Source organism: Triticum urartu, chromosome 6A (genome assembly GCF_056163025.1).
Source record: "Triticum urartu cultivar PI428250 chromosome 6A, HENAU_Tu73, whole genome shotgun sequence".
NCBI lineage: Eukaryota > Viridiplantae > Streptophyta > Magnoliopsida > Poales > Poaceae > Triticum > Triticum urartu.
The window spans coordinates 441,482,449-441,507,996 of NC_141878.1; positions in this window are offsets into that span (position 1 = coordinate 441,482,449).

The following is a 25,548-nucleotide window of genomic DNA, read 5'->3' on the forward strand; positions in this document are numbered from 1 at the left end:
GTGAAAGGCTCTGGTGGTGACACCGTCTTGGGCTCCACGATGACCTCCGTCTTGCCATCCTTCTGGTCTTGGTCTTGTTGCACCGATATGGCAACCTTTGCCTGATGCCTCGGTACTCCTCGCCTGCGCTGGCCTCCTTAGCACTAAAGAGGAAACAAGGACGCTGCGCGTGCTGGCGCCCGCCTGGCGCCCTCCTGGTGTCGATCGTCATGGCTCACGTCACGAGAGCCTTGTGAGGTTTGCCTCACCTTGATATCTCCACTCCTCGTGAGCCTGCCCGACTAGGCCACTCCAGAGGGGGTCTCGTGTCTTCCGCCTCGTGAGGCTTGGCCCCTCGCGAGGGTCTTGGATGCCTTGTTGATGAAGACGGGCCGTACGGCCGGCTGGCTTAGCCACGCCACGGGCCACAGGCAGGCAAGACTGGGGACCCCCGTTCCTAGAACGCTGACATAAAAGTTCTCGGAATGGAACGAAACTTCCGAGGATTTTTTATACCAATAATAAGTATTTCTGGAGCCAAGACCCACCAGAGGGGGGCCCCTGGGTGGGCACAACCCACCAGGGTGCGCCCCCCTCTCCTGGCGCGCCCAGGTGGGTTGTACCCACCTGGTGGTCCCGCTGATGACCCCCCCCGATACTATAAAATAACATTATTCCAGAAAAATCAGGGATAAAGAATTATCGTGATCCATGAGATGGAGCCGCCGCCAAGCCCTGTTCTTCCTCGGGAGGGCAGATCTGGAGTCCGTTTGGGGCTCCGGAGAGGGGGATCTTTGTTCTTTGTCATCACCAACCCTTCTCCATCACCAATTCCATGATGCTCCCCACCGGGAGTGAGTAATTCCTTCATAGGCTCGCTGGTTGGTGAGGAGTTGGATGAGATTCATCATGTAATCGAGTTAGTTTTGTTCGGGCCCGATCCCTAGTATCCACTATGTTCTTAGATTGATGTTGCTATGACTTTGCTATGCTTAATGCTTGTCACTTTGGGCCCGGGTGCCATGATTTCAGATCTGAACCGTTTATGAATTCATCATTATATCCATGTTTTAGATCCGATCTTGCAAGTTATAGTCACCTACCACGGTTATGATCCGGCAACCCCGGAGTGACAACAACCAGGCCCACTCCCGGTGATGACCGTAGTTTGAGGAGTTCATGTATTCACTAGGTGTTAATGCTTTGTTCCAGTTCTCTATTAAAAGGAGGCCTTAATATCCCTTAGTTTCCAATATGGACCCCGCTGCCACAGGAGGGTAGGACAAAAAATGTCATGCAAGTTCTTTTAATAAAGCATGTATGACTATTTACGGAATACATGCCTACATTATATCGATGAAGTGGAGCTAGTGCCGTATCTCCCTAGGTTATAACTGTCACATGATGAATATCATCCAACAAGTTACCGATCCAATGCCTATGAATTTATCCTTATTGTTTCTACTAAGTTACTACTGCTATCATCACTGTTACACTTGCTACAAATTACTGCTATCACTATTACTGTTACCGTTGCTACTATCACTACTATCAAAACTATCAAACTACTTTTCTACTGATCATATTGCTACAGATAATTAATCTCCAGGTGTGGTTGAATTGACAACTCAACTGCTAATACCTTCAAATATTCTTTGGCTCTCCTTGTGTCGAATCTATAAATTTGGGTTGAATACTCTACCCTCGAAAACTGTTACGATCCCCTATGCTTGTGGGTTATCAGCTATCAAACGTCACAACGTAATTGGGTGATTATAAAGATGCTCTACAGGTATCTCCGAAGGTGTTTGTTGGGTTGGCATAGATCAAGATTAGGACTTGTCACTCTGAGTATCAGAGAGGTATCTCTGGGCCCTCTCGGTAATGCACATCATTATTAGCCTTGCAAGCAATGTGACTAATGAGTTAGTTACAGGATGATGCATTACGGAACGAGTAAAGAGACTTGCCGGCAATGATATTGAACTAGGTATGGAGATACGATGGTCGAATCTCGGGCAAGTAACATACCGATGACAAATGGAATAATGTATGTTGTCATTACGGTATGACCGATAAAGATCTTCGTAGAATATGTGGGAACCAATATGAGCATCCAGGTTCCACTGTTGGTTATTGACCGGAGAGGTGTCTCGGTCATGTCTACATAGTTCTCCAACCCGTAGGGTCCGCACGCTTAACGTTCGATGACGATTTTGTATTATATGAGTTATGTGATTTGGGGACCGAATGTTGTTCGGAGTCTCGGATGAGATCATGGACATGACGAGGAGTCTCGAAATGGTCGAGAGGTTAAGATTCATATATAGGACGATAGTATTTGGACACCGGAAGTGTTCTGGGGGTACCGGGTACGTATCGGGTCACCGGAAGGGGTTCCGGACAACCCCCGGCAAGCTATATGGGCCTAATGGGCCAAGAGTTGGACAGACCAGCCCCAAAAGGGGCTGGTGCGCCAAATAGGAGGAGAAGGAAAGGAAGGGAAGGGAGAAGGAAAAGGGAGGATTTGGCCTCCCCCTTTCCTTCCCCTCCCCCCTCTCTTTCCTTCCCCCTCCGATGGATATGGAAGGGGGGAGGCCGACTTGGAGGAGGCGCCCAAGTAGGATTACTCCTACTTGGGGCGCCCCTTTCAGCCCCTCTCCCTCTCCCACCTATATATATATATGTGGGGGGGGGGGCACCACTAGAACCTACATCAATTGTTCCTAGCCGTGTGCGGCGCCCCCCTCCACCATTTACTCCTCTGGCCATATTGTCGTAGTGCTTAGGCGAAGCCCTGCGCGGATCACTTCACCATCATCGTCACCACGCCGTCGTGCTGATGAAATTCTCCCTCAACACTTTCCTGGATCAAGATTTCGAGGGACGTCATCGATCTGAACGTGTGCAGAACTCGGAGGTGCCGTACGTTCGGTGCTTGATCGGTCGGAACAAGAAGAAGTTTGACTACATCAACCACGTTAACAAACACTTCCACTTTCGGTCTACGAGGGTACGTGGACACACTCTCCCCCTCTTGTTGCTATGCATCTCCTAGATAGATCTTGCGTGATCATAGGCATTTTTTTTGAAATTACATGCTACGTTCCCAACAATGGCATCCGAGCTAGGTCTATGCGTAGATGATATGCACGAGTAGAACACAAAGAGTTGTGGGAGGTGATTGTCAACTGCTTACCACCAATGTCTTATTTTGATTCGGTGGTATTGTTGGATGAAGCGGCCCGGACAAACCTTACATGACCACGTTCATGAGACCGGTTCCACCGACAGACATGCAACTAGTTTTGCATAAAGGTGGCTAGCGAGTGTCTGTTTCTCCAACTTTAGTTGAATCGAATTTGACTGCGGCCGGTCCTTGTTGAAGGTTAAAACAACAAACTTGATAAAATCACCATTGTGGTTTTGATGCGTAGGTAAGAACGGTTCTTGCTAGAAGCCCATAGCAGCCACGTAAAACTTGCAACAACAAAGTAGAGGACGTCTAACTTGTTTTTGCAGGGCATGTTGTGATGTGATATGGTCAAGACACGATGTGATATACGTTGTTGTATGAGATGATCATGTTTTGTAAAAGTTATCGGCAACTGGCAGGAGCCTTATGGTTGTCACTTTATTGTATGAAATGCAAACGCCATGTAATTGCTTTACTTTATCACTATGCGTTAGTGATAGTTGTAGAAGCAATAGTTGGCGAGACGACCACGATGCTACGATGGAGATCAAAGGTGTCAAGCCGGTGATGATGGAGATCATGACGGTGCTTTTGAGATGGAGATCAAAGGCACATGATGATGATGGCCATATCATGTGACATATTTTGATTGCATATGATGTTTATCTTTTATGCATCTTATTTTGCTTAGTTCGGCGGTAGCATTATAAGATGATCCCTCACTAAAAATTTCAAGGTATAAGTGTTCTCCCTGAGTATGTACCGTTGCGACAGTTCGTCGTGCCGAGACACCACGTGATGATCGAGTGCGATAAGCTCTACGTTCACATACAATGGGTGCAAGACAGTTTTGCACATGCGGAATACTCGGGTTAAACTTGACGAGCCTAGCATGTGCAGACATGGTCTCGGAACACTGGAGACCGAAAGGTCGAATGTGAATCATATAGTAGATATGATCAACATAAAGATGTTCACCATTGAAAACTACTCCATCTCACATGATGATCAGACATGGTTTAGTTGATATGGATCACGTGATCATTTAGATGACTCGAGGGATGTCTATCTAAGTGGGAGTTCTTAAGTAATATGGTTAACTGAACTTAATTTATCATGAACTTAGTCCTGATAGTTTTTGCATATCTATGTTGTAGATCAATAGCTCGCGTATAGTTCCCCTGTTTTATTTTTGATATGTTCCTAGAGAAAAACTAAGTTGAAAGATGATAGTAGCAATAATGCAGACTAGGTCCGTGATTTGAGGATTATCCTCATTGCCGCAGAGAATAATTATGTCCTTGATGCACCGCTAGGTGACAGACCTGTTGCAGGAGTTAATGCAGACATTATGAACATTTGACAAGCTCGTATGATGATTACTTGATAGTTTAGTGCACCATGCTTTACGGCTTAGAACCGGGACTTCAAAAATGTTTTGAACGCCATGGACCATATGAGATGTTCCAAGAGCTGCAAATGATATTTCAGACACATGCCCGTGTTAAGAGGTATGGGACCTCTGACAAGTACTTTGCCTACAAGATGGAGGAGAATAACTCAGCTAGTGAGCATGTGCTCAAAATGTCTGGGTACTACAATCTCTTGAATCAAGTGGGGGTTAATCTTCCAGATAAGATAGTGATTGACAGAGTTCTCTAGTCACTATCACCAAGTTACTAGAACTTCGTGATGAACTATAATATGCAAGGGATGGCGAAAATGATTCCCAAGCTCTTCGAGATGCTGAAATCAGTGAAGGTAAAAATCAAGAAAGAGCATCAAGTGTTGATGGTTAACAAGACCACTAGTTTCAAGAAAAGGGGCAAGGGAAAGAAAGGGAACTTTAAGAAGAATGGCAAGCAAGTTGGCACTCCCATGAAAAAGCCCAAAGCTGGACCTAAGCTTGAAACTGAGTGCTTCTACTACAAAGGGAATGATCACTAGAAGCGGAACTGCCCCAAATACTTGGCGTATAAGAAGGATGGCAAAGTGAACAAAGGTATATTTGATATACATGCTATTGATGTGTGCTTTACTAGTGTTCATAGTAGCCCATGGGTATTTGATACTGGTTCAGTTGCTAATATTAGTAACTCGAAACTGGAATTACAAAATGAATAGAGACTAGTTAAGCATGAGGTGACGATGTGTGTTGAAAGTGATTCCAAGGTTGAAAAGATCACCATCGCACACTCCCTCTACCTTCGGGATTAGTGTTGGACATAAATAAATGTTATTTGGTGTTTGCGTTGAGCATGAATATGATTGGATCATGTTTGTTGCGATACAATTATTCATCTAGAGAATAATTGTTGTTCTGTTTACATGAATAAAACCTTCTATGGTCATACATCCAATGTAAATAGTTTGTTGAATCTCAATCTTAGTGATACACATATTCATAATATTGATGCCAAAAGATGCAAAGTTGATAATGATAGTGCAACATATATATTTGTGGCACTGCCGTTTAGGTCATATTGGTGTAAAGCGCATGAAGAAACTCCATGCGGATGGACTTTTGGAATCACTTGATTATGAATCATTTGATGCTTACGAACCATGCCTCATGGGAAAGATGACTAAGACTTCGTTCTCTAGAACAAATGAGCGAGCCAATGACTTATTGGAAATAATACATACCGATGTATGCAGTCCAATGAGTGTTGAGGTTCGCAGCAGGTATTGTTATTTTCTTACCTTCACAGATGATTTGAGCAAATATGATATATCTACTTAATGAAACACAAGTCTGAAACATTTGAAAATTTCAAAGAATTTCATAGTGAAGTGGAGAATCATCGTAACAAGAAAATAAAGTTTCTACGATCTGATCGCGGAGGCGATTATTTGAGTTGCGAGTTTGGCCTTCATTTAAAACAATGTGGAATAGTTTCACAACTCATGCCACCTGGAACACCACCACGTAATGGTGTGTCCGAACGTCGTAACCGTACTTTATTAGATATGGTGCGATCTATGATGTCTCTTATGAGTTTATCACTATCATTTTGGGGTTATGCCTTAGAGACAACTGCATTCACGTTAAATAGGGCACCATCTAAATCCGTTGAGATGACACCATGTGAACTGTGGTTTGGCAAGAAACCTAAGCTATTGTTTCTTAAAGTTTGGGGTTGCGATGCTTATGTGAAAAAGCTTCAGCCTGATAAGCTCGAACCCAAATTGGAGAAGTGCGTCTTCATAGAATACCCAAAAGAAACTGTTGGGTACACCTTCTATCACTGATCCAAAGACAAGATTTTTGTTGCCAAGAATGGATGCTTTCTAGAGGAGTTTCTCTCGAAAGAAGTGAGTGGGAGGAAAGTAGAACTTGATGAGGTAATTGTACCTTCTCTCGAATTGGGAAGTAGCTCATCACCGAAAAATGTTTCCGTGGTGCCTACACCAACTAGAGAGGAAGCTAATGATAATGATCATGAAACTTCACATCAAGTTACTACCGAACCTCGTAGGTCAACTAGAGTACGTTCTGCACCAGAGTAGTACGGTAATCCTGTTCTGGAAGTCATGTTACTAGACCATGCAAACCTATGAACTATGAGGAAGCAATGATGAGCCCAGATTCCGATAAATGTCTTGAGGCCATGAAATCTGAGATAGGATCCATGTATGAGAACAAAGTGTGGACTTTGGTGGACTAGCCCGATGATCGTCAAGCCATTGAGAATAAATGGATCTTTAAGAGGAAGACGGACGCTGATGGTAGTGTTACTATCTACAAATCTCGACTTGTCGCAAAAAGGTTTTCAACAAGTTCAAGGTGTTGACTATGATGAGATTTTCTCACTCGTAGCGATGCTTAAGTCTGTCCGAATCATGTTAAAAATTGCCACATTTTATGAAATCTGGCAAATGGATGTCAAAACTGCATTCCTTAATGGATTTCTTAAAGAAGAGTTGTATATGATGCAACCAGAAGGTTTTGTCGATCCAAAAGGTGTTAACAAAGTGTGTAAGCTCTAGCGATCCATTTATAGACTGGTGCAAGCATCTCGGAGTTGGAATATACGCTTTGATAGTGTGATCAAAGCATATGGTTTTATACAGACTTTTGGAGAAGCCTGTATTTACAAGAAAGTGAGTGGGAGCTCTATAGCATTTCTGATATTATATGTGGATGACATATTATTGATTGGAAATGATACTGAATTTCTGAATAGCATAAAAGGATACTTGAATAAGAATTTTTCAATGAAAGACCTCGGTGAAGTTGCTTATATATTGGGCATCAAGATCTATAGAGATAGATCAAGACACTTAATTGGAGTTTCACAAAGCACATACCTTGATAAAGTTTTGAAGAAGTTCAAAATGGATCAGGCAAAGAAAGGGTTCTTGCCTGTGTTACAAGGTGTGAAGTTGAGTCAGACTCAATGCCCGACCACTTCAGAAGATAGAGAGAAAATGAAAGTCATTCCCTATGCTTCAGCCATAGGTTCTATCATGTATGCAATGCTGTGTACCAGACCTAATGTGTGCCTTGCTATTAGTTTAGCAGGGAGGTACCAAAGTAATCCAGGAGTGGATCACTGGACAGCGGTCAAGAATATCCTGAAATACCTGAAAAGGACTAAGGATATGTTTCTCGTTTATGGAGGTGACAAAGAGCTCGTCGTAAACGGTTACGTCAATGCAAGCTTTGACACTGATCCAGATGACTCTAAGTCACAAACCGGATACATATTTTTATTGAATGGTGGAGCTATCAGTTGGTGTAGTTCTAAGCAAAGCATCATGGTGGGATCTACGTCTGAAGCGTAATACATAGCTGCTTCAGAAGCAGCAAATGAAGGAGTCCGGATGAAGGAGTTCATATCCGATCTAGGTGTCATACCCTAGTGCATCGGGTCCAATGAAAAGCTTTTATGACAATACTGGTGCAATTGCCTTGGCAAAAGAATCCAGATTTCACAAGAGAACCAAGCACATCAAGAGACGCTTCAACTCAATCCGCGATCAAGTCAAGGAGGGAGACATAGAGATTTGCAAGATACATACGGATCTGAATGTTGTAGACCCGTTGACTAAGCCTCTCTCACGAGCAAAACATGATCAGCACCAAGAATCCATGGGTGTTAGAATCATTACAATGTAATCTAGATTATTGACTCTAGTGCAAGTGGGAGACTGAAGGAAATATGCCCTAGAGGCAATAATAAAGTTGTTATTTATATTTCCTTATATCATGATAAATGTTTATTATTCATGCTAGAATTGTATTAACCGGAAACTTAGTACATGTGTGAATACATAGACAAACAGAGTGTCACTAGTATGCCTCTACTTGACTAGCTCGTTAATCAAAGATGGTTAAGTTTCCTAGCCATAGACATGAGTTGTCATTTGATGAACGGGATCACATCATTAGATAATGATGTGATTGACTTGACCCATCCGTTAGCTTAGCACTATGATCGTTTAGTTTATTTTTATTCCTTTCTCCATACTTATACATGTTCCTATGACTATGAGATTATGCAACTCCCAAATACCGGAGGAACACTTAGTGTGCTATTAAACGTCACAACGTAACTGGGTGATTATAAAGATGCTCTACAGGTGTCTCTGATGGTGTTTGTTGAGTTGGTATAGATCGAGATTAGGATTTGTCACTCCGATTGTCAGAGAGGTATCTCTGGGCCCTCTCGGTAATGCACATCACTATAAGCCTTGCAAGCAATGTGACTAATGAGTTTGTTGAGGGATGTTGCATTACGAAACGAGTAAAGAGACTTGCCGGTAACGAGATTGAACTAGGTATGATGATACCGATGATCGAATCTCGGGCAAGTAACATACAGATGACAAAGGGAACAAACGTATGTTGTTATGCGGTTTGAATGATAAAGATCTTCGTAGAATATGTATGAACCAATATGAGCATCCAGGTTCCGCTATTGGTTATTGACCGGAGATGAGTCTCGGTCATGTCTACATATCGAACCCGTAGGGTCCGCACGCTTAACGTTCTATGATGATATGTATTATGAGTTATGTGATTTGATGTACCGAAGATAGTTCGGAGTCCCAGATCACGGACATGACGAGGAGTCTCGAAATGGTCGAGCAATAAAGATTGATATATTGAAGGCTATATTTGGACACCGAAAAGGTTTTGGATAGGTTCAGGCATTTTCCCGAGTACCGAGGGGTTACCAGAATATAACACCCTTGATGTGACTATAGCGCCCATGTGTCGAGGCACGACTTAGAGACATAATCGCATTGAAGGCATATGTCGCAAGTGAGGTAATCTTCACACAACCCATGTAATACATAAGGGAAAGAGATACATAGTTGGCTTACAATCGCCACTTCACTCAATTACATGAATAAACATTACATCAATCAAATACACTCATGGTCCGACTACGGAACCAAAACAAAAGAAGAACCACAAATGCGACACGGTCCCCGGTCGACCCCAACTGGGCTCCACTACTGATCAACTAGAACGAAACAACATAAAGAACACGATCTTCATCGAGCTCCTCCTGAGCTTGGTTGCGTCATCTGCACGGACTCATCGGCACCTGCAAAATGGTTTTGGAAGTATCTGTGAGCCACAGGGACTCAGCAATCTCGCACCCTCGCGATCAAGACTATTTAAGCTTATGGGTAAGGTAAAGGTATGAGATGGAGCTGCAGCAAGCGACTAGCATATATGGTGGCTAACATACGCAAAAGAGAGCGAGAAGAGAAGGCAAAGCACGGTCGATAAGAGTATGATCAAGAAGTGATCCTATAACGACCTACGTCAAGCACAACTCCAACAACCGTGTTCACTTCCCGGACCCCGCCGGAAAGAGACCATCACGGTTACACACGCGGTTGATTCATTTTAATTAAGGTCGAACTTCAGGTTTTCTACAACCGGAAATTAACAAATTCCCATCTGCCCATAACCGCGGGCACGGCTTTCAAAAGTTCAAATCCCTGCAGGGTGTCCGAACTTAGCCCATCACAAGCTCTCACGGTCAACGAAGGAATAGACCTCCACCCGAGACATTCCGATCAGACTCGGTATCCCGGTACAACAAGACATTTCGACAGGGTAAAACTAAACCAACAACACCGCCCGATGCGCCGACATCCTGATGGGAGCTGCACATATCTCGTTCTCAGGGCAACACCGGATAGGTCAAGCTACGAGTAAAACCAGTCCTCAAGTTTCCTCGAGGTGGCCCCGCAGGCTGCCCATTTCGGACCAACACTTAGACAAGCACTGGCCCGGGGGGAGGGGTTAAAATAAAGATGACCCTCGAGAGAGCGACTCCCAAGGGAAAAGTAGGTGGTGGTGAGGCAAATGGTAAAACCAAGGTTGGGCATTGCTGGAGGAGCTTTACTTTAGGTGAACTGTCAAGGGGTTCTCATTATAGCCCAACCGCGTAAGGGACGCAAAATCCAGGAACATAACACCGATATGACGGAAACTAGGGCGGCAAGAGTGGAACAAAACACCAGGCATAAGGCCGAGCCTTCCACCCTTTACCAAGAATATAGATGCATTAAAATAACATAGCAATATAATGATATCCCAACAAGTAAATAAATGTTCCAACAAGGAACGGCCTCCAATCCTCACCTGCAACTAGCAACGCTATAAGAGGGGCTGAGCAAAGCGGTAACATAGCCAATCAACGGTTTGCTAGGACAATGGTGGGTTAGAGGTTTGACATGGCAATTTGGGAGGCTTGCAAGCAAGTGGTAGGCATCGTAGCAATGGCATAGCAAAAGAGCGAGCAAACTAGCATAGCAAAGATAGTAGTGATTTCGAGGGTATGATCATCTTGCCTGAAATCCCGCAAGGAAGAAGAACGAGACCATGAAGAAGACAAACGGAACGTAGACGAACGGGTCCTCGCACACGCGACGTTATCGGAACCAACCCGAAGAAGCAACACCAGAAATAAGCAAACAACATGGTAAACAACCATCACATAGACATGGCATGATGCGCAAACAAGAATGATGCATGTCCGGTTTAATGAAGCATGACATGGCAAAGTGCACAACCAATCCTACAAATTAAGTGGAGCTCAATATGCAACGGGTTGCATATTGACGAAACACCACAACAAGTTATTTAGTTCGATCTCGTTTATGTACCCCAACAATATTAAATGTTGATTAACATGGCAAGAGGTGAAGCAAAGCAAACTACCTATCTAGTCAAGTTTAAATGAGGCCGGAACGACAAAACAACAAGTCCGGAAAACCTCATGTCCATATTTTAGATTTGGTACTGTTCTGCCCTAAACACAATTTTAGAGTTGTTTAACATGCAAATAAAGGTCACCATGTTAAACTAGGCATTTTTCTACCCCATTTACATATAAAGATTATTTAATTCGGAGCTACGGTTGAATAGTTATGAATTAAATCATTTTAGCATGGCATAGGAGCAAATTTAAACCAACATCATTTTAAACATTTCAAACATAGATGAAAGTTGGATATTATTAATCTACACAAAATTCTGAGCAAGTTTCATATATAAAAAATTTTAATCCGATGCACGGTTAGTGAGTTATTAAATGCATGAACCAGGGGGACTAATCTGCAAAACAGCAGTCTCAGGAAATATAGACAAATCGTCCAGATCTGGAAAAAGAACGATGCGGGCCGAATCTGAGGCAAGTCCAACAGCAGGAAAAAACAGAGGCGGGGCGCTGGGGGTGCGGCTCACCCATGGGCTTGGCCCGGAGAGGAGGAAGTGGCAGGCCGAGGCGGGGCGGCGCGCTGGGCCGGACTCGGGCGCTGCGCTGGCCGGTGAAGCCGGGCCGGCCCATGAAGGAGGATGAGGCAGGACGAATGAGGCCGGCTGGAGCTGGGCCGAAGGCGGGGAGGAGGTGGCCCACCCGGAAGGTCCACGCGGGCGCGGAGCGACCCGGTCGTCTCTTCCGATCCGATCGGTATCGAGGCAGGGCGGCGGTGGCGTTGGGAGACTCCGACGACGGGGATGGCCGGAGCCGCGGCGGGCGACGCCGGATCTGGAAGCAGGCGGCGGTGGCGCTGGGAGACTCCGGCGACGGGGATGGCCGGAGCCGCGGTGGGCGACGGGGCGCGCTGCGGCGAGCGAAGGTGGCTGCCGGCGAGCGAAGGACGCGGCGACCGGCGATGGAGGCAGCGAGGCGGCAAGAGGAGGCGGGCGGTGGCGCTGGGGCGGCGATGGATCTGAGTGGCGGCGGGGAGCCTCGGGCCCGGGAGGGCCTGCGGCGGGCCTCGCGGGCCGCGACGAAGTGGGGCGGCGCGGGCACTGACATGGCACGCTGAGATTGGCTCGGGCGACAGTGGAGCTGACGTGGCGCTCCCTGATTGGATGGAGTGAGGTGGCGGCGGTGAGCGGACATGTCCGGCACGGCGCGGACGCGTCTGGATGCGCGGGGAGGAGTGGATCTAGGGTTCATCCGCGAAATGATCCGAAATTTCGGGGAGGGTGCTCTTTTATAGGTAGAGGGAGCTAGGAGAGTCCAAATGAGGTGCGGTTTTCGGCCACGCGATCGTGATCGAACGCTCTAGATGATGGAGCAGAGTTAGGTGGGTTTTGGGCCAAATTGGAGGGGTGTTGGGCTGCAACACACACGAGGCCTTCTCGGTCCCTCGGTTAACCGTTGGAGTATCAAACGAAGTCCAAATGGTACGAAACTTGACAGGCGGTCTACCGGTAGTAAACCAAGGCCGCTTGGCAAGACTCGGTCCAATCCGGAAATGTTTAACCCCCACACAAGAAAGAAAGGTAGAAATGACCACCGGAGGAGAACGGAACGCCGGAATGCAAAACGGACAACGGGGAAAAAGCTCGGATGCATGAGACGAACACATATGCAAATGAAATGCACATGATGACATGATATGCAATGCATGACACGCAAGCAATGACAAGGCACCAACAGAGAATAACTGGACGACACCTGGCACATCGGTCTCGGGGCGTTACAACACTCCACCACTACGAGAGGATCTCGTCCCGAGATCTAGAATGGCACCGGAGGGAAAACGGAGGAGAAAGAGAAGAGCTAAATTAAGTTGCTTCTTTGACCAATGAGTGAAACCAAGAACCTTGCGAGGTTGAACAAATTCGAGCAAAGAATACAACGAAGGTGAACTAGGTCGAAAACACTCCTTTAGAAAAGAGGGACAAAGAGCATTGCGAAAAAAAACTTGAGGTTGAAGGGCAAGATATTTATTGAAAACACTCCGGTTAAAGAAGGGGATCAAGAAAAACCAAAATTCGGGCAGCACTCCGGTTTGAAATGAAAATAATTGAATAAGAACTTGATAAGGAGATAGAACTTGAAAAGAGGGCACGACACTCCGGTTAAATGAATAAGCAAGAAAGGAACAAGGTCCTGACAAAAACAAAAGGAAAGGTTGAAGATAGCAACATCACAATGACTCCGGAACAAAAGAATAGAAGATGGATAATTGAAATTGGAGAAATGACGAGAAAATGCCAACTTCTGCCAAAAGAGCTTGAGAAGGCATCCTTAGGAGAAGGGTCGAACGGAGTTGTTGAAAAAAAAACCCAACAACGAAAAGAACAGGGTTGTAGTGGGCTTATGGAGAACATCTCAAACTTTATGAGGTGAAAATTCTGCCACTAACGAAAACAAAAGATTGGATTGATATGAACTAGGAGGCGAGAAACTATATCGCACCGGAAAGGATATATGAAGAACTTGGATCATTTATAAGCACCATAATAGCAACAAACCTTAGAGGAGGCTTTAGGTGAAATATAACCCAAGATAATAGCAATGAAGAGATTGATGGATTTAAAATATCTCGTTCATGACAACATGTGAATCATGAAACATGAATTCAAATTATCAAGAATGACATAATACCACCTCCAACGATACGGGAGAAAAATTGCACTCTGGATTACAATATGAAGAAAGCTTGAGCTTCTTGGAAAAGAATCTCGATGAACACTTCGAGAAGAAATATAAATCCTTGATGAACCATCATGTAGAACTTCCATGAAGAACTCCGGTAACAAAAAGATGATCAAAACGAAATGAAGGAGAAGTTGAAAACACAAGTTGAACCCTTGCAATGGTTAGATAGATCTTTGGAATGATAATTAGAGCTTGGAACTCCGGGAAAGAAAAGATGAGCAACTCGAACTGAGAATGTGATACGATGAACCATTCCAGAAAAGAAATTAATCATCCGGATGAAACAAGAATAAGAATTACATTATGCTCGTCCTTCATCAATTAAATTGATGACAACCAACGGATTTGGCACACTACTTATTCTCGTATCAAGGATTAAGAGAGATATAACATAATCTTGAGAACGTCTTCAAGGAACCACCGGTAGGATTGGAACAACAAATGAATTGATATGATGAACAAGGAAGAGAGATCTTGAAAGAACCACCGTAAGAATTGAAAATGCTCGAAGTAGGGGTGCATCACCGGTAAGAATTAGCAAATGAACGAAGGTGCTTGAGACAAACTAGATACATGAGAACGAAGAGATCAAGAACTGATTAGAGGATATTCGATTGATGCACCGGCAAGATAGGAGAATGATAACTGACAGCTGAGAATGAATAAACCTGAATTGATGGACTCCGGATAACACACTGAGAAGACTCTTGAATATCTCCTGATGGGTGAAAAAGATTCTCACAATCAAAAACAATTATGAGAGGATGGCAACAAGCTAGCACCATGAATCTTGAAGAGAATAGAGCAAGATTAAAAAGAAACTCTTCTTCGGTCTTCAAATGTTGAGAATGACGACGACAAAACACCACCATGAATAATTTAGACACTCCGGAAGAATCAAAAACGAAGAGGTTGAGCCAACTATGAAAAGAATTTGAAAGATCTTGGAGAAATACATTTGACTGATGATGAATCATTCTTACGTCAAACTTCGAAAAGAATTTAGGATAGCTCCGGAAAAAATAAGAAGAGTCAGGTAAGATCCTGGGAACAGACCTGTGGGTTAGGGCCCACTCAAAATAAACACCGTTGGAATGATTACTTGAAAGATATTGCACCGGTTGAATTAAATGACTTGAAAGAGATAACATCCTCGAAAGAGTTTGAATGAAAGCAGAGTGGAAACACGAATCTTCGAGATATCTTGAGCACTCCGGAACAAATGAATAGCGAGAAGTGAATTATTATGAGGTGCACCGGAACGAGGAAAAGGATATGATCCACACGAAAGCTTGAGTTCAGTCCACCGGAGAAGAAAAGAGCAAATAATGATGAACTTGAAGCTCCGTTAGGATCTTCATGAGAATCACCGGATAAGAACATGAAGGAAAAATAATGGAGAGGCTTCTCATCAATAAGATGATACTAGATTAAGAAATTTGAGTCATCGAAGAAAAAGAGTGGGTGGGCGGGAAAACAAAGACAACTTGGAACAGATGAAACAAACACCGTTGAGAAGAACTGATACTTGATCTTGCGGATGTTGAAAAGATCGGATCCACTTGAAGAGAAGCACACCGGTTAAAAGGATTGACAAAGACAATCTTGATGATCAAGAAGGATTGGTATTCACATAGGAGTATGAGAACACTGCTTAGGGAAGGTATGGAATCAACATTTGACTTCGAAGCAACTCGAATACCACAACTGAAAACAAAACAAAGGATTGGCTTGCAGAATAAGCCGGAACAAACATATGATAGAGATTTCGTCCGAAGTTTTCGTGGTGGGGCCTACACGGGCTCGATCGTACAACACTATCATGTACAAGGCAGTGCACATGACATACGAAGCGTCCCCGAGTCGGCATAGCCAAGGACTCTTTAAGACACAATGAGACCACTATAAAACCGACCGTGAATAGGCGGACCACTAGACGTCGAACCCCAATTTCATATCATACATCTGTTGGAAAGATATCCTAAGAGCTACTTGAATTCCCACCTATGAAACTCCCGAAATTTTCCGGTTATGCAATCAGGTGTTGGGGATACAGGGGAAGCATAATATCTCACCCAAACTAGCAAATCCTACATCCAGCTGTATCCATCCTTCAACACATAACCAAGAAACCTTCGAAAATCATCTACCTCAACCTTCGAAAAGCATCCGTTATACAAGTTATGGCGATACTCCCGAACTCCCACCCCAGTACTGGGTGGCGTCGAGGTTATCTCACCAACAAACTGCATAAAAGAGATTTTCGATGTCGGCGTACTAAACTCAGGTATTCCAGAACTGCAACGATAAAATTATGACGACAACACCTCAGAGCTCAACTCCCCGGGACACTTCCACAAAACCCCTGATAGGAGGCACCAAGACAATGTTCTCATCATAAAACCATCGGAGCGATTCCAAGATACCCGCGTGATCCTAAATTTTTTTTAGTGAAATTTGAGAAGAGAAGAGTCAAAACTCTACGTCAGGATGCCTTACTAGAGCGATGAGGAGACTGGGAAGTAAAAAGAATTCCTAAACTCTCCGATATATAATTCCTAAAGGACTCAAAACATTTTTCTAGACACAACTCGGCCGCTAAAAACGATCAAGCAATGGGGCTCCTAAGGTCGGGGAAGGCTCTGATTACCAACTTGTAACACCCTCGATGCGACTATAGCTCCCACGTGTCGAGGCACGACTTAGAGACATAATCGCATTGAAGGCATATGTCGCAAGTGAGGTAATCTTCACATAACCATGTAATACATAAGGGAAAGAGATACATAGTTGGCTTACAATCGCCACTTCACTCAATTACATGAATAAACATTACATCAATCAAATACACTCATGGTCCGACTACGGAACCAAAACAAAAGAAGAACCCCAAATGCGACACGGTCCCCGATCGACCCCAACTGGGCTCCACTACTGATCAACTAGAACAAAACAACATAAAGAACACGATCTTCATCGAGCTCCTCCTGAGCTTGGTTGCGTCATCTGCACGGACTCATCGGCACCTGCAAAATGGTTTTGGAAGTATCTGTGAGCCACAGGGACTCAGCAATCTCGCACCCTCGCGATCAAGACTATTTAAGCTTATGGGTAAGGTAAAGGTATGAGATGGAGCTGCAGCAAGCGACTAGCATATATGGTGGCTAACATACGCAAAAGAGAGCGAGAAGAGAAGGCAAAGCACGGTCGATAAGAGTATGATCAAGAAGTGATCCTATAACGACCTACGTCAAGCATAACTCCAACAACCGTGTTCACTTCCCGGACCCCGCCGGAAAGAGACCATCACGGTTACACACGCAGTTGATTCATTTTAATTAAGGTCGAACTTCAGGTTTTCTACAACCGGACGTTAACAAATTCCCATCTGCCCATAACCGCGGGCACGGCTTTCGAAAGTTCAAATCCCTGCAGGGTGTCCCAACTTAGCCCATCACAAGCTCTCACGGTCAACGAAGGAATAGACCTCCACCCGAGACATTCCGATCAGACTCGGTATCCCGGTACAACAAGACATTTCGACAGGGTAAAACTAAACCAACAACACCGCCCGATGCGCCGACATCCTGATGGGAGCTGCACATATCTCGTTCTCAGGGCAACACCGGATAGGTCAAGCTACGAGTAAAACCAGCCCTCAAGTTTCCTCGAGGTGGCCCCGCAGGCTGCCCATTTCGGACCAACACTTAGACAAGCACTGGCCCGGGGGGGGGGGGGGCGGTTAAAATAAAGATGACCCTCGAGAGAGCGACTCCCAAGGGAAAAGTAGGTGGTGGTGAGGCAAATGGTAAAACCAAGGTTGGGCATTGCTGGAGGAGCTTTACTTAAGGCGAACTGTCAAGGGGTTCCCATTATAGCCCAACCGCGTAAGGGACGCAAAATCCGGGAACATAACACCGATATGACGGAAACTAGGGCGGCAAGAGTGGAACAAAACACCAGGCATAAGGCCGAGCCTTCCACCCTTTACCAAGAATATAGATGCATTAAAATAACATAGCAATATAATGATATCCCAACAAGTAAATAAATGTTCCAACAAGGAACGGCCTCCAATCCTCACCTGCAACTAGCAACGCTATAAGAGGGGCTGAGCAAAGCGGTAACATAGCCAATCAACGGTTTGCTAGGACAATGGTGGGTTAGAGGTTTGACATGGCAATTTTGGAGGCTTGCAAGCAAGTGGTAGGCATCGTAGCAATGGCATAGCAAAAGAGCGAGCAAACTAGCATAGCAAAGATAGTAGTGATTTTGAGGGTATGATCATCTTGCTTGAAATCCCGCAAGGAAGAAGAACGAGACCATGAAGAAGACAAACGGAACGTAGACGAACGGGTCCTCGCACACGCGACGTTATCGGAACCAACCCGAAGAAGCAACACCAGAAAGAAGTAAACAACATGGTAAACAACCATCACATAGACATGGCATGATGCGCAAACAAGAATGATGCATGTCCGGTTTAATGAAGCATGACATGGCAAAGTGCACAACCAATCCTACAAATTAAGTGGAGCTCAATATGCAACGGGTTGCATATTGACGAAACACCACAACAAGTTATTTAGTTCGATCTCGTTTATGTACCCCAACAATATTAAATGTTGATTAACATGGAGGTGAAGCAAAGCAAACTACCTATCTAGTCAAGTTTAAATGAGGCCGGAACGACAAAACAACAAGTCCGGAAAACCTCATGTCCATATTTTAGATTTGGTACTGTTCTGCCCTAAACACAATTTTAGAGTTGTTTAACATGCAAATAAAGGTCACCATGTTAAACTAGGCATTTTTCTACCCCATTTACATATAAAGATTATTTAATTCGGAGCTACGGTTGAATAGTTATGAATTAAATCATTTTAGCATGGCATAGGAGCAAATTTAAACCAACATCATTTTAAACATTTCAAACATAGATGAAAGTTGGATATTATTAATCTACACAAAATTCTGAGCAAGTTTCATATATAAAACATTTTAATCCGATGCACGGTTAGTGAGTTATTAAATGCATGAACCAGGGGGACTAATCTGGAAAACAGCAGTCTCAGGAAATATAGAAAAATCGTCCAGATCTGGAAAAAGAACGATGCGGGCCGAATCTGAGGCAAGCCCAACAGCAGGAAAAAAACAGAGGCGGGGCGCTGGGGGTGCGGCTCACCCATGGGCTTGGCCCGGAGAGGAGGAAGTGGCAGGCCGAGGCGGGGCGGCGCGCTGGGCCGGACTCGGGCGCTGCGCTGGCCGGTGAAGCCAGGCCGGCCCACGAAGGAGGATGAGGCAGGCCGAACAAGGCCGGCTGGAGCTGGGCTGAAGGCGGGGAGGAGGTGGCCCACGCGGAAGGTCCACGCGAGCACGGAGCGACCCGGTCGTCTCTCCCGATCCGATCGGGATCGAGGCAGGGTGGCGGTGGCGTTGGGAGACTCCGGCGACGGGGATGGCCGGAGCCGCGGTGGGCGACGCCGGATCTGGAAGCAGGCGGCGGTGGCGCTGGGAGACTCCGGCGACGGGGATGGCCGGAGCCGCGGCGGGCGACGGGGCGCGCTGCGGCGAGCGAAGGCAGCTGCCGGCGAGCGAAGGACGCGGCGACCGGCGATGTAGGCAGCGAGGCGGCGAGAGGAGGCACGCGGTGGCGCTGGGGCGGCGATGGATCTGAGTGGCGGCGGGGAGCCTCGGGCCCGGGAGGGCCTGCGGCGGGCCTCGCGGGCCGCGGCGAAGTGGGGCGGCGCGGGCGCTGACATGGCACGCTGAGATTGGCTCGGGCGACAGTGGAGCTGACGTGGCACTCCCTGATTGGATGGAGTAAGGTGGCGGCGGTGAGCGGACATGTCCGGCGCGGCACGGACGCGTCCGGATGCGCGGGGAGGAGTGGATCTAGGGTTCATCCGCGAAATGATCCGAAATTTCGGGGAGGGTGCTCTTTTATAGGTAGAGGGAGCTAGGATAGTCCAAATGAGGTGCGGTTTTCGGCCACGCGATCGTGATCGAACGCTCTAGATGATGGAGTAGAGTTAGGTGGGTTTTGGGCCAAATTGGAGGGGTGTTGGGCTGCAACACACATGAGGCCTTCTCGGTCCCTCGGTTAACCATTGGAGTATCAAACGAAGTCCAAATGGTACGAAACTTGACAGGCGGTCTACCGGTAGTAAACCAAGGCCGCTTGGCAAGACTCGGTCCAATCCGGAAATGTTTAACCCCCACACAAGAAAGAAAGGTAGAAATGACCACCGGAGGAGAACGGAACGCCGGAATGCAAAACGGACAACGGGGAAAAATCTCGGATGCATGAGACGAACACATATGCAAATGAAATGCACATGATGACATGATATGCAATGCATGACACGCAAGCAATGACAAGGCAACAACAGCGAATAACTGGACGACACCTGGCACATCGGTCTCGGGGCGTTACACGGAACCTCCCAGGGAGTTAATGGGCCTTAATGGGCCATGGTGGGAGAGAGAGGAGGAGGCGGCCAAGTGGGGGGCGCGTGCCCCCCAAGCCCAATCCGAATTGGGAGGGGGGGGGGCGGCTGTCGGTGTCAAAACCTACGGATCTCGGATAGGGGGTCCCGAACTGTGTGTCTAGGATCGATGGTAATAGGAGACAGGGGACACAATGTTTACCCAGGTTCGTGCCCTCTCTATGGAGGTAATACCCTACTTCCTGCTTGATTGATCTTGATGAATATGAGTATTACAAGAGTTGATCTACCACGAGATCGTAATGGCTAAACCCTAAAAGTCTAGCCTGGCTATGATTATGATTATCCGGGCTATCTATGGACCTAGCCCTCCGGTTTATATAGACACAAGAGGGATCTAGGGTTACACAAGGTCGGTTACAGAGAAAGGAATCTTCATAGTTGGTCGACAAGCTTGCCTTCTACACCAAGGAGGGTCCTATCCGGACACGAGAAGAGTCTTCGGTCTTTGTATCCTTACGACCCATCAGTCCGACCCATATCCAATAGGTCATACACCCGAGGACCCATTAGTCCAGGACTCCCTCAGTAGCCCCTTGATAACCCACAAGTATAGGGGATCGCAACAGTTTTCGAGGGTACATTATTCAACCCAAATTTATTGATTCGACACAAGGGGAGCCAAAGAATATTCTCAAGTATTAGCAGCTGAGTTGTCAATTCAACCACACCTAGAAACTTAATATCTGCAACAAAGTGTTTAGTAGCAAAGTAATATGATAGTAGTGGTAATGGTAGCAAAAGTAATATTTTTGGGTTTTATAGTGATTGTAACAGTAGCAATGGAAAAGTAAATAAGTGAAGAACAATATAGGAAAAGCTCATAGGCATTGGATCGGTGATGGAGAATTATGTCGGATGTGATCGATCATGCAACAGTTATAACATAGGGTGACACAGAACTAGCTCCAGTTCATCAATGTAATGTAGGCATGTATTCCGAATATAGTCATACGTGCTTATGGAAAAGAACTTGTATGGCATCTTTTGTCCTACCCTCCCGTGGCAGCGGGGTCCTATTGGAAACTAAGGTATATTAAGGCCTCCTTTTAATAGATTACCGGACCAAAGCATTAACACATAGTGAATACATGAACTCCTCAAACTACAATCATCACCGGTAAGTATCCCGCTTATTGTCACTTCGGGGTTAACGGATCATAACACATAATAGGTGACTATAGACTTGCAAGATAGGATCAAGAACTCACATATATTCATGAAAACATAATAGGTTCAGATCTGAAATCATGGCACTCGGGCCCTAGTGACAAGCATTAAGCATAGAAAAGTCATAGCAGCATCAATCTCAGAACATAGTGGATACTAGGGATCAAACCCTAACAAAACTAACTCGATTACATGATAAATATCATCCAACCCATCACCGTCCAGCAAGCCTACAATGGAATTACTCACGCACGGCGGTGAGCATCATGAAATTGGTGATGGAGGAAGGTTGATGATCATGATGGCGACGGATTCCCCTCTCCGGAGCCCCGAACGGACTCCAGATCAGCCCTCCCGAGAGAGTTTAGGGCTTGGCGGCGGCTCCGTATCGTAAAACGTGATGAATCCTTCTCTCTGATTTTTTTCTCCTCGAAAGTGAATATATGGAGTTGGAGTTGAGGTCGGTGGAGCGTCAGGGGGCCTACGAGGCATGGGGCGCGCCCAGGGGGGTAGGCGCGCCCCCACCCTCGTGGATAGGGTGTGGGGCCCCTGACGTGGATTCTTCTTCCAGTATTTTTTATATATTCCAAAAATAATCTCCGTTGATTTTCAGGTCATTCCGAGAACTTTTATTTCTGCACAAAAATAACACCATGGCAATTCTGTTGAAAACAGAGTCAGTCCGGGTTAGTTCCATTCAAATCATGCATGTTAGAGTCCAAAACAAGGGCAAAAGTGTTTGTAAAAGTAGATACGACGGAGACGTATCAACTCCCCCAAGCTTAAACCTTTGCTTGTCCTCAAGCAATTCAGTTGATAAATTGAAAGTGATAAAGAAAAACTTTTACAAACTCTGTTTGCTCTTGTTGTTGCAAATATGTAAAGCCAACATTCAAGTTTTCAGCAAAGATTATGAACTAACCATATTCACAATAACATTTAGGTCTCATTTTTACTCATATCAATGGAATAATCAACTAGCGAGCAATAATAATAAATCTCGGATGACAACACTTTCTCAAAACAATCATAATATGATATAACAAGATGGTATCTCGCTAGCCCTTTCTAAGACCGCAAAACATAAATGCAGAGCACCTTTAAAGATCAAGGACTGACTAGACATTGTAATTCATGGTAAAAGAGATCCAGTCAAGTCATACTCAATGTAAACTAACGATAATATATGCAAATGACAACGATGCTCTCCAACTGGTGCTTTTTAATAAGAGGATGATGACTCAACATAAAAGTAAATGGATAGGCCCTTCGCAGAGGGAGGGAGGGATTTGTAGAGGTGCCAGAGCTTGGTTTTGAAATAGAGATGAATAATATTTTGAGCGGTATACTTTCATTGTCAACATAACAACCGAGAGATCTCGATATCTTCCATGCTACACACATTAGAGGCGGTTCCCAAGCAGAATGGTAAAGTTTATACCCCCCACCACCAACAAGCATCAATCCATGGCTTGCTCGAAACAACGGGTGCCTCCAACTAACAACAGTCCTGGGGGAGTTTTGGTTGCAATTATTTTGATTTGATTTTAGCATGGGACTGTGCATCCCGGTGACCAGCCATTTTCTCGTGAATGAGGAGCGGAGTCCACTCCTCTTGAGAATAACCCACCTAGCATGGAGGATACAGACAACACTAGTTGATACATGAGCTATTCGAGCATACAAAACATAATGTTTATTTGAAGGTTTAGAGTTTGGCACGTACAAATTTACTTGAAACGACAGGTAGATACCGTATATAGGTAGGCATGGTGGACTCATATGGAATAACTTTGGGGTTTATGGAATTGGATGCACAAGCAGTATTCCCGCTTAGTACAAGTGAAGGCTAGAAAAAGACTGGGAAGCGACCAGCTAGAGAGCGACAACAGTCATGAACATGCATTAAAATTAATCAACATCAAATGCAAGCATGAGTAGGATATAATGCACCATGAACATAAATATCGTAGAGGCTATGTTGATTTTGTTCCAACTACATGCGTGAACATGTGCCAAGTCAAGCCACTCGAATCGTTCAAAGGAGGATACCACCCTACCATACCACATCACAACCATTTTAATAGCATGTTGGCACGCAAGGTAAACCATTATAAACTACTAGCTAATTAAGCATGGCATAAGCAACTATAATCTCTAATTTTCATTGCAAACATGTTTCTTTCATAATAGGCTGAATCAGGAATGATGAACTAATCATATTTACAAAAACAAGAGAGGTCGAGTTCATACCAACTTTTCTCATCTCAATCAGTCCATCAAATAATCATCATTATTGCCTTTCACTTGCACGACCGAACGGTGTGGATAATAATAATAGTGCACGTGCATTGGACTAAGCTGGAATCTGCAAGCATTCAATTCATGGGAGAAGACAAGGTAATATGGGATCTTTGTTAGATCAACAATAATGCATATGAGAGCCACTCAACATTTTCATCATGGTCTTCTCCTCTCGACCCCCAAAGGAAAGAAAAGAAACAAAAGTATTTACATGGGAAAGCTCCCAACAAGCAAAAGAAGAACAAGAAATCTTTTTGGGTTTTCTTTTTAATTACTACTACTATAGGCATGGAAAGTAAACTAGCTAAAAGCTACAACTATTTTTTTTGGTTTTTCTTAAGGTTTTTCAAACACACAAGAAGAAAGCTAAAAAAGAAAATAAACTAGCATGGATGATACAATGAAAAAGTATGAGCACCGACAACTGGCATGAGTGTGTGAACTTGTATGTAATGTCGGTGAGAAATACGTACTCCCCCAAGCTTAGGCTTTTGGCCTAAGTTGGTCTATGCCCATGGATCAAAGTTGTAGTTGGGGTCGTACTGAGATGCAGTGGCAATTGCCTGATGATGTCTACTACACAACCTTCTTCTTGTAGACGTTGTTGGGCCTCCAAGTGCAGAGGTTTGTAGGACAGTAGCAAATTTCCCTCAAGTGAATGACCTAAGGTTTATCAGTCCATAGGAGGCGTAGGATGAAGATGGTCTCTCTCAAGCAACCCTGCAACCAAATAACAAAGAGTCTCTTGTGTCCCCAACACACCCAATACAATGGTAAATTGTATAGGTGCACTAGTTTGGCGAAGAGATGGTGATGCAAGTGGTATATGGATGGTAGATAAAGGTATTTGTAATATGAAATTATAAAAACAGCAAGGTAACAAGTGATAAAAGTGAGCGTAAACGGTATTGCAATGTGTTGAAACAAGGCCTAGGGTTCATACTTTCACTAGTGCAAGTCCTCTCAACAATAATAACATAATTGGATCATATAACTATCCCTCAACATGCAACAAAGAGTCACTCCAAAGTCACTAATAGCGGAGAACGAACGAAGAGATTATGGTAGGGTACGAAACCACCTCAAAGTTATTCTTTCCAATCAATCCTTTGGGCTATTCCTATAGGTGTCACAAACAGCCCTAGAGTTCGTACTAGAATAACACCTTAAGACACAAATCAACCAAAACCCCAATGTCACCTAGATACTCCAATGTCACCTCAAGTATCCATGGGCATGATTATACGATATGCATCACACAATCTCATATTCATCTATTCAACCAACACATAGGACCTCAAAGAGTGCCCCAAAGTTCTACCAGAGAATCATGACGAAAACGTGTGCCAACCCCTATGCATAGGTTCATGGGCGGAACCCGCAAGTTGATCACCAAAACATACATCAAGTGAATCACGTGGTACCCCATTGTCACCACAGATACGCATGGCAAGACATA